The sequence below is a fragment of the Manacus candei genome, unplaced genomic scaffold, assembly GCF_025592945.1.
Source record: "Manacus candei isolate 608988 ecotype Guabito, Panama unplaced genomic scaffold, ASM2559294v1 h1tg000027l, whole genome shotgun sequence".
In the NCBI taxonomy this organism is placed as follows: Eukaryota; Metazoa; Chordata; class Aves; order Passeriformes; family Pipridae; genus Manacus; species Manacus candei.
The window spans coordinates 1,966,821-1,976,103 of record NW_026138075.1 but is presented as its reverse complement, the minus strand read 5'-3'; the positions used below and the strand labels follow the sequence as shown (position 1 = coordinate 1,976,103).

General features: G+C 39.1%; 1 pseudogene; it reads right to left on the bottom strand.

Moving 5' to 3' along the window:
* Positions 1-2,255: 2,255 nt before the first annotated feature.
* Positions 2,256-8,809, bottom strand: LOC127471900 (ralA-binding protein 1-like; annotated as a pseudogene).
* Between the last annotated feature and the right edge of the window lie 474 nt (positions 8,810-9,283).

Here is a 9,283-nt window from a genome sequence, read left to right as displayed (position 1 = left end):
TAAGAAAATAAAGTTTTTCACAAAAGCGACATCCAGTTTTCATTTGAAACTTGTGGCTCTTTCCTCTTGATTTTTTTCTTTTGGTCATTGGACTGTTTCTACCAGGTTGTGCCGCCAATTTCAATCTTCACATCATGGTTTATTCTTCTTAAACGTGGTTCACAGAGCCATGGCTAGGTCTTCTGGCTGGGTTTTTGTCATTAGTTTATCATCACTACAGGCTGTCATGACCACGTGCTTTGATTATAGAACTGCTTGCTATTTGCCATGTGACTTCTCTAAACATGATTTCTTGATATAATTTCAATTCAGAAATATATATTTACTTGCTGTGCACCCTGTTCTCTTATGTTACAAAGGGGAATTTTTGTACAATGGATGATTTACGCAATGCTTCACTGTACCTTTTCTCTTGCATTTTCCCCAAGTTTTCTGTTATAGGTAACTGATGTGCTGAAACATACATTTAGTTGTGGTATCTTAGACTTGGCATGAGGAATAAAAGAATTAATATTTATGATACTAAAAGAGCAACTCTGAACAGTGCATTCAAAAATTTAATTTGGCTCCATATGTTTACTAGGGAGTGGTCTATGGCTAGAGAGTTATGATCTGAAAATTTAATTTGGAGATGTTGCTAAGGGTATGTTTAATCTCTGTCTAACTGCAAAGCTGTCTCACATAAAAATTGCTTTGATTTTATTAGGCAGATCATGACAACAGCTGAGGTCAGCAGAGGTAGCAACTGGATGTCTACAGCAAGGCAGTGTGATCTAATTCCTTCCCACAGGAACAGTGGAAATACAGTCTGCAGGCCAATCATCTTGATTGGTGCAGGCTTTCTTCCAAGCAGAAGTGAAATTTTGAAATACTAGGCGCTAGAGACAAAGAAGGGAGATTAGAAGACAAATAGTCTTTGCATGAGATCGGGGAATTTTTCTATAGGGGTTTTACAATTAAATGTTCCTCTGGACATGTAAAACTAATTTCATCCTGAAATAGGCAGGTAAGTAGATAAAATGTGTTATGTAAACTCTTCCTTTTGCTTTACTCCTATTATACCCCCTTTTAAAGACATTTTGTCTATGGATGAAGTAGCATAATATTCTTTCCCTTATATATAGGAGAGGCTTAAGGCAAAAAAAATTCTGTCCATGGCACAAAACCACGCTGATTGCTTTCATTAGAAGGCAGGATTACCAGAACAGTAGAGCTAAGTAAAAGCAAAGCTCTACAGAGCTGTGTTAGAGGTGCACAGAAGCACTTGTCCTGCCAGTATCAGAGGGTATCGGAGCATATCAGAGCTGGTCTCCACTCATACTTAGTCAGACGCAGACTTGGGCTGATGGGGGAAGTTTGGCCAGTCTGGACACGAGAAGGGCTGAGAGCTGCCCAGCATTAGACATAAATATGGCAGAGAAATGTCTAGTTTGAACCCATAGCCCTTGAAAAAAGGCAGAGGAGCTACCCATGGGCATGTGTGAGAGAAACTTTTACTGCTACCAGCTCAATGCATGATGGGCATGCCCAGCCCTGTTAGGAAGCTGAGTATCTCAGCTGGCTTGCTGAGAAACAGAGTCTTTGTCACGGTCACGGTATATTAACATATATTTCATCATTAACGTAGCTACACAGCCTCTGCACAAGAGCCGGCTTCAACCTGGCCAGCCTGAATACAGGTGGAATAGAAAGTTCTCCATCCACACTTGACTGCTACTAGACCTATTCCTAAACAGCTACATATAACAAGTGGAAGACAAAGAAGACAGAAATGAGGAAAGGGAAGTAGTGAAAATTAGAGTAAATATAAACAGCTTGTAAAACAGAAGTAGTAATCATAGCTCTCCAGTCTTTTAGTTTCCTTTTTTTTTTTTTGCTACAGATTACTTTAAACATTTTTCTAAAACAATTTGCATACAAACTCTAAATGGCTGGGCTACTACCATCTGGTGACTTCCATGAGAAATACAGCCTGGTTCTTTACGAAGTTACTTGGTGAAAATCCTTTTTCTTGGAAATTAACTATTTCCCATCAGAAACGAGAAGAGTCACTGAGAAATTTTCTTGAGCCTTGGAGATGCACGTGGTCCTCAGACAGTGTCAAACCCACCACTCACAGTGCTGTCAGGCTCAGACTTGGTACTACTGGTAAAAAGAAGTTTTGTACTATGAAATTCGTGCTACCACAAAGTAGTAGGAAAAAACCCCAGATCTGATCACTGATCATTTGGAAAAGTTCACTTTTTCTACCTCTCTGTAGCTGAATACGTTGACACATAGCAGATGGCAGATCTATACTGGTTTACTATGTCACCTCTTAGACTTGATTTCCATATGTCACAGAACAATCCAGCAATTAGTCAGTTATTTATATGTTAAGATGTTTCATTACTTGCTAACACACACATATTGTAAATAGAGATATCTCTGAGTATAGCTTAGACTATGTTGTTAATGACAACCCCCATTTTCATTTGGGAAGAATGAATATGGGGATCTCAGAAGTCATTTTCTTAATTCCCTAGCTTCTTTCTAGCACTATTTTTCTTGTACTCAGACCTCTGTCATAAGGGCTTTCTCTTTGAAGAAGTTCTTAAAAATGATACAGTTGTAGAGACCATTAGAGTAGGCCTCCTCACTTAAAGTTAAAAGGATGTCTTTCAAAGTGATTTGATTTTTCTACTATATATACTCACCGTGATAGATATCTTACCTGTTTGAGCTGGATTTATGAAGCGGCAGTAGCCACTTGTGTTAAATACTAATCTCTGCTTCCAGTGGAATAGCAAAAGAGTCCATACTCAGAAAACCAGTAGACTTATCCTCACTTGTTGCTCCTTTTGTGTCAGTTATTTCTTCTCCCTGTTTTTCTTCTTGCTAGCAGATGGGAAATCCTTGCACAGCAAGTAGAAGTGCTTCCTGAAGTTTTTCCTCCTTCCTTATTCTCCAGATGAAAGGAAGTGTTGCTACCAGGTAGACTCTTTACTCATCATCTACTGTGGAACAGGAAATAATCATATGGACATTTATACATCAAACAGCAGGGAAGACTTCTGAAATGGTAGATTAGCGTGTAAGTACCAAATAAGGATATTATTAATTTTTTTACAAGTAATGCTCTTCTTACTGCTTCTGCCTCATTTCTGCCTTGAGGTTGTCTGTACAGAAATCCTTTAAAATAAGTATTTCAGATTCTGAGGCTACACATAAAACTGAAACTTGATAGCCATATTTGCTAACAGTTACCTTCTGGCCAGCACACAATGGTAAACATGTGACAGGTAGACCAAAGGACTGCTGAAATGTTGCTCAAAACCACAGAATAGTTTGAGTTGGAAGAGACCCATAAGGATCATTGAGTCCAACTCTGAAATGCCCATGCAGGAAATGAACCCACAACCATGGCAGTCTCAGCACCATGCTCTAACCTACTGAGCTAAACTCATAACACTGTGCAAGGTACTGACATTGAAGACTTTGAGCTGTACCTATGGAGAAGCCATTTCTTTTCTGTGTTGAGGTTGTTAGATTCAAAGTACTTTGAGGCACTTTCCCCAGTTTTGGAGATCTGCTTTCCATTTAACACTTTTAAGGGATTAGAAAAATGGTGGCTGCCCAGGGAAGCCTGGAGGTAGTTAAAAACCCCATGCTTGGGGATTTGACTTAGTGGTGGACTTGGCAGTGTTAGGTGTGTGGTTGGACTCAGTGATATTGTCATTTCCAACCTTAAATGATTCTATAATTTTGCGATTCTATATTTTTATTTTTCTATCTCCATTTTCTTTGTAAATTGGTCAGGCTTCATCACTAAGGTTAATCCAAAAAACTGAATATGTATATGTCTTCCTTTCCTTATAATCTGTGACAGGAAATACTAAGTTGTGTTTCCTGCCATCTGGATAAATTGTCAAGTTAAGAACTATTATACTGCAGTTGTGTTATATGGAGTTGATAAGGAATTCATTGCAAGCACTAACAGTCCCATGGTATTCTGTTTCTTAATATTAAGAAAAGCCATGCCAGTGGCAACTGATGCTTTCATTGTTTTTTAACTCAACAATGTGGTTGAGTTTTGTTGAATTTTCTTAAAAAAATGCTGGTCTGTGCAATCTACTGAAAAGCAACAAGAAAAGTCTGATTCAACATGATTGAACATCTACCTGACAGAAGCATTCAGTTACTGCACCGACTACAATTAAAGAGTTCAATTGTTTAAAGTTTAACACATTTTAAGTGCTTTTCTGAGTGGTACACATTTTAAACTAATGTCATTCAAATACCATGAACATAACAATAGCTCTAGACATCCTTATAATTAGACTTATTGAAACAAAGTACTTAAGTCTACAAATGCCTAGGCTATGCAATTTTCCACACTGTGTTTCTGGTCTTCTTTCTTTCAGTACAATAAAATCAGAATGTCAGTATAAGATTTCCTCAGATTTCTCATGACACCTCTATAATGGTTTTGCTTTGTTATATCCTCTTTCTGACTTTACATTGTTTAGATGCCATCTACTTATCTTTCTATAAAAAGCTCCAAGGAAAAATTTAATTAACTTATTTAAATGGGCTCATTATCTAGACTGAGAAAGGCCTCCTCATCGTTGCCAAAACCAGGCAATCACTTACACTTTACCCTCCAAGTTTTCATGCAGGGCATCCTACATCTGCAGAAACAAGCAGGGACTTCAGTCAGAATAATTCATTCATGCCACATGCTGCCTTTGCTTAGAATTGCAAATTTTGGCATGGGTGCTTTGTTTTTGTTCTTTAATGTCAATTTTCCCCAGCTCACAAACCTCCAAATCTCGGGATGTCTGAAGGCATCCCTACCTGCATGATATTTAAATAAGAAAAGATGGAAGAAATACAATGTATGACTGATTCATGGAAGATTGTAATATTTTAAAAGTATGTATATATATTCTAGGTTTGCCACGGTTATGTACACTTCTTGAGCTGAATAAAATGTTCAGCTGAATAAAATTCTCAGTCATTTTTTTGATTTGGAGTGCTACTCAAACTATAACCACATAGTTATGCAACAGCCCTGCAACAACCCCTGTCAAAATGCTATTTATGAATATTAATTATTTTTTAGTAAACAAACATTTGTTTGGTTTCAGACCATTGCTTATTACAGCAACTCTTTTAATTTGCATGCAGTGATCATAGCATAACCTCACAGAATCTAGATCCAGTTACAAAAACGTGCTACCCTTCTCACCTACCCGCATAATTAATTTACTGTCACTTGTTTCCTCTAGAGTGTGTTGGGGATGGCTGGAAACTGCAGAGATGAGCTCCAGAAACATCTGTCTATTTTTACTGTCTCCATTTACTTCAAACGGGTGGGTGTCTAGTCTTCTCTCACAAAACCCTGCTCACTGGAGGCCTCTGCAAAATTGTGTGGGTGTGAAATGCGTGCAAGTGGAGAGGCAGGCCGAGATTTCCCAACCCATGGGAGGTACCATAACAACTGGTTCCTGTTTGGGGTGTCCCCAGCCCAGCTCCAAAGCTAAGATCTTCTCCTGATTGCTGTCCTCTGCTTGGAAAGCTGCAAATGTTACAAGCCTGATAGATGATGAAATTTGATGACTACATCACAGTAAATGAGATCAGGGGTCAGACTTGTTCATAGAATGTGATTGTTGGTGTCAGTTTGTATATTTTTTAAGTACCTTCATCGTATAAACTTGAAATTTTGCTTTTTCTGAAGTCTTCCTCACTGAAAAGAGAATCAGATGCTAAATCATCTGGAGAGGGAAAGAAGGGATTTTTTTTTTACTGCTGTAAATAAAACCCAAAAGGTTACAATTATGTGCAATTATGAAAATTAAGCTGTACATAGTATGTGTAAAAGTAATTAATTAAAGGGCTGTATGTTGCAGTACCAAGAAAAGCCCACAAGAATCAATTAGATGACAAGCTACCTTTCCATGAAGTGTCTGATACACAATCTCCTATTCTTCTCTTTTCTCATACATCATCTTGGCTCAGGGTGTATTTTCTGAGGGAAGCACACACTGAATGGGAAATTTTCTCTGGCATTGAATGATGATGTTAAGGGTAATTTGCACACTGTAGAGTTGATTAACATATTTAAAAGAAACAACAAACAGCAACCAACAGAAGTTAATCATGAAATAACAATACAAACCAAGCTTTGGAAATTAAGAAAACAGCTCCATCAGGAAATTAGTCATAACCATAATCTGAAATGGAAGGAAAAAATTAAACATTGAAAGGGTTCTAAAATGCAGATGCTTTTTGGTGTAACTTGAAACACCTCCTACAAACTCACAGAAAGCTAAGTATCATAATGCAAATAATAATTTTGGTTTAAAAAAACCCTGTTACTGAATTATTTTAAGTCACCTGAAGGGAACCAGTCTTGAAATAACCTGATACTAACTGGAAAACTCTTCTGGCCTCTCCAAACTCGCCTGCATCTGACGAGTAGAAGCCACAAGTATTAGAGACAGAAGTCTCCAGGCTTAAAAGTTTCTTTACAGAGTGTACTTAGCTAACAATAATTTATTCAGTTTGACCCAAATTACAGTAATTTGCACAGTTTGGTAGTTCAGTACGTTGGAGCATGGTGTTAATAATGCCAAGGTGGTGGGCTCGATCCCAGCATGGACCATTCACTTAAGAGTTGGACTCGATGATTCTTCTGGGTCCCTTCCAGCTCAGAATATTCATTGACTCTGTGATTTAATGCATAGCCAAGATCAAAATGGAGTTTCTGTCCTGTGTTCACTTGGCGACAGCTTAACTTGCTGCTCATTGTTTGCTTTGGCTGCTCTTTGTTTTATCTTCAGGACACTGTCTCTCTACTTCTGAGAAACATCCCCACATTTTTTTTGCTTTTTCCTGCACCTCCTGCTTTGATTTAGCTTGCTGAATTGAAGCTGTACCTGCAATTCTATGACAGACTCTTGCTCCTCGTGAATTGCTTGGTTCGGGTGATTGTTCTTTAACTCCAATTCCTCATTCTGACTCTGAAAATCTTCCATGATGACCTGCAGTTCCTTCTCATCTTCATTCCACTTTCACTCTCAGAAGAACATTCCTCAGTTTCACTTCAGCCATGCAGCAAGTTACTTTCTATTTCAGCTATTTCTTCTCAAAGATAATCAATTTCTTCCTTCTCTGAGGCAACCCATCTCTGCAGAAACTGTTCCATAGCCAGCAGTTCTTCTTGTTCTATTAAAATCTCATCTTCCTGTGCAAACAGAATACTTATAACTTCCTCATTCTCACTGATCTCTTCTTTGGAGACATCTTCTTTTGAAAGACTAGCAATTTATTGTGAAATCTTTGTTTAACACTCCTGTCTCTCAGCTTCTCTTAGTTTCCTCTTAAGAGGAAAGCTGTTAAGATTCTTTGCACCTTCCAGAGTCTCTCTTCTTTGGACAAGTCTTTCACCCCTGCCTGCAAATCTCTGTGCAAACAGTTCAGCAGGAACTCCTGTCACGTCATTTCTTCTTTGATGCTTTATTATGTTTCTGGAAGTGCTGGCATTGTTGCCATATTTGACCAGTGAAGAGGTTTGGTCACATGCTTTAGAGTCACATTCCCAAAGAATTCTTGAACATGTATAAAAAATAGATACCGGACATGGTTACTTTTCTGAAGAGTAAGGTTGAGCACTACAGAAATATTCTGGATGTTAATTTTTTTTTCCAGTTCCTTTGCAACATCGTATGTATGCATATTCAGCCAAGATATTAGGAGATAGCTAGATGCTGGCAACTCTTTCAGCTGCCTCTGGCACTCCTAAACTTTCTCAGCTTTTGTGCTCTATCCACAGGCATCTTCAAAGTGGGGCATAAGCTCTTTGGTAAGCAAATTTTCATGCAGTTGTCATAGGTACTGTTTTAGCAAGCTGGCTACTGAAGTGGACTTGTATTCTTCCAGTTTAGGAGATTCTTCTGTCTTAAGCTGCTTTTAGCTGAACAACTTTTGATTTTTTTCATGAAACTCTGTAGATGCCTTCACATTTCATGCCATACTTCTCTATGAAACCTATACATTATGGAAAACTGCTGGCAGGAGGGTGCCATTATACACCATGGTCCTGTTTACCGCATCAGATGAATGTCAAACACATATCTATGACTTGGAACATCCACTTGAGATATTTCTGTCTTTTGAATTAGCTTTTTCTTTTTCTTCTTCTCTGTCCACTGTTTTATGATATCTGTTGCAGTTAAGTCTTTTGACTTCTTTTCTCTATGTTTATCTTCCTTATGCTTGTCTTCCTTGTGGTTTTCATCTTTGGGTTTCTCTTTTGTTTCAAAATTCTTTTCATTTTTTTTTTCAACAGCTGGGTTTCTGAAAGACATTTATTATCTCGCACTGCTTCAACTTTGAAGGACTTTCAGCATCATCACTGGAACTGTCCAGTGAAATCCTTCTATTTTTTTCTGTCTTAAATTTTCTCTTCTTCTTCCCATGCTCCTTTTCATCATTAGATACTATATCTGGAGGGTCATGCAAGGTATCATGAGGTGGTAAAGGCTCACTGGTGCAGTACCATCCAGGGAATTTTGAAGGAATGATTTCTTCAGAACTGGGAGCATGAGCAAGACACCCACTGTGTTCTACTTGACAGTGTTCACTGGGGTTGCCAGTGGGAAGCAGGAAGCACTTGGTCATTCTGGTTCCCTGATATCAAAGTGAAATCTTCTACTCCCTGTCAATGACACTGTCAGGGACCTGCTCTCTGGGACAGCAGCTCCGCTTCAGCTTCACATGCAGGGCCTCGCCTCGCTCCCCGTTGTGGCTCCCCGTTCTGCCTCCGTTGTCAGGCTACAAAGATGGTGAAGGGCCCTGAGGGGAAGCTGTACAAGGAGTGGCTAAGATCACCTGGTCTATTCAGCCTGGAGAGGAGGAGGCTGAGGAGAGATTTCATTGCAGTCTTCAACATTCTTAGGAAGGGATGTGAAGGGGCAGGCACTGATCTCTTCCCTCTATTTACTGGTGACAGGACCCAAAGGAACGAATGGCATGAAGCTGTGCCAGGGGAGGTTTAGACATTAGGAAAAAGTTTTTCACCCAGAGGGTGGTTAGGCACTGGAACAGGCTCCTCAGGGAAGTGGTCACAGCACCAAGCCTGACAGAGTTCAAGAGGCATTTGGATGATACTCTCAAACACATGGTGTGACTCTTGTGGTTGGTCCTATGCAGGGCCAGGAGCTGGACTTTGATGATCCTTGTGGGCCCTTCCAACTCTGTTTCTGTGATTCTGTGATAATTTCTGCCAATCTCACCT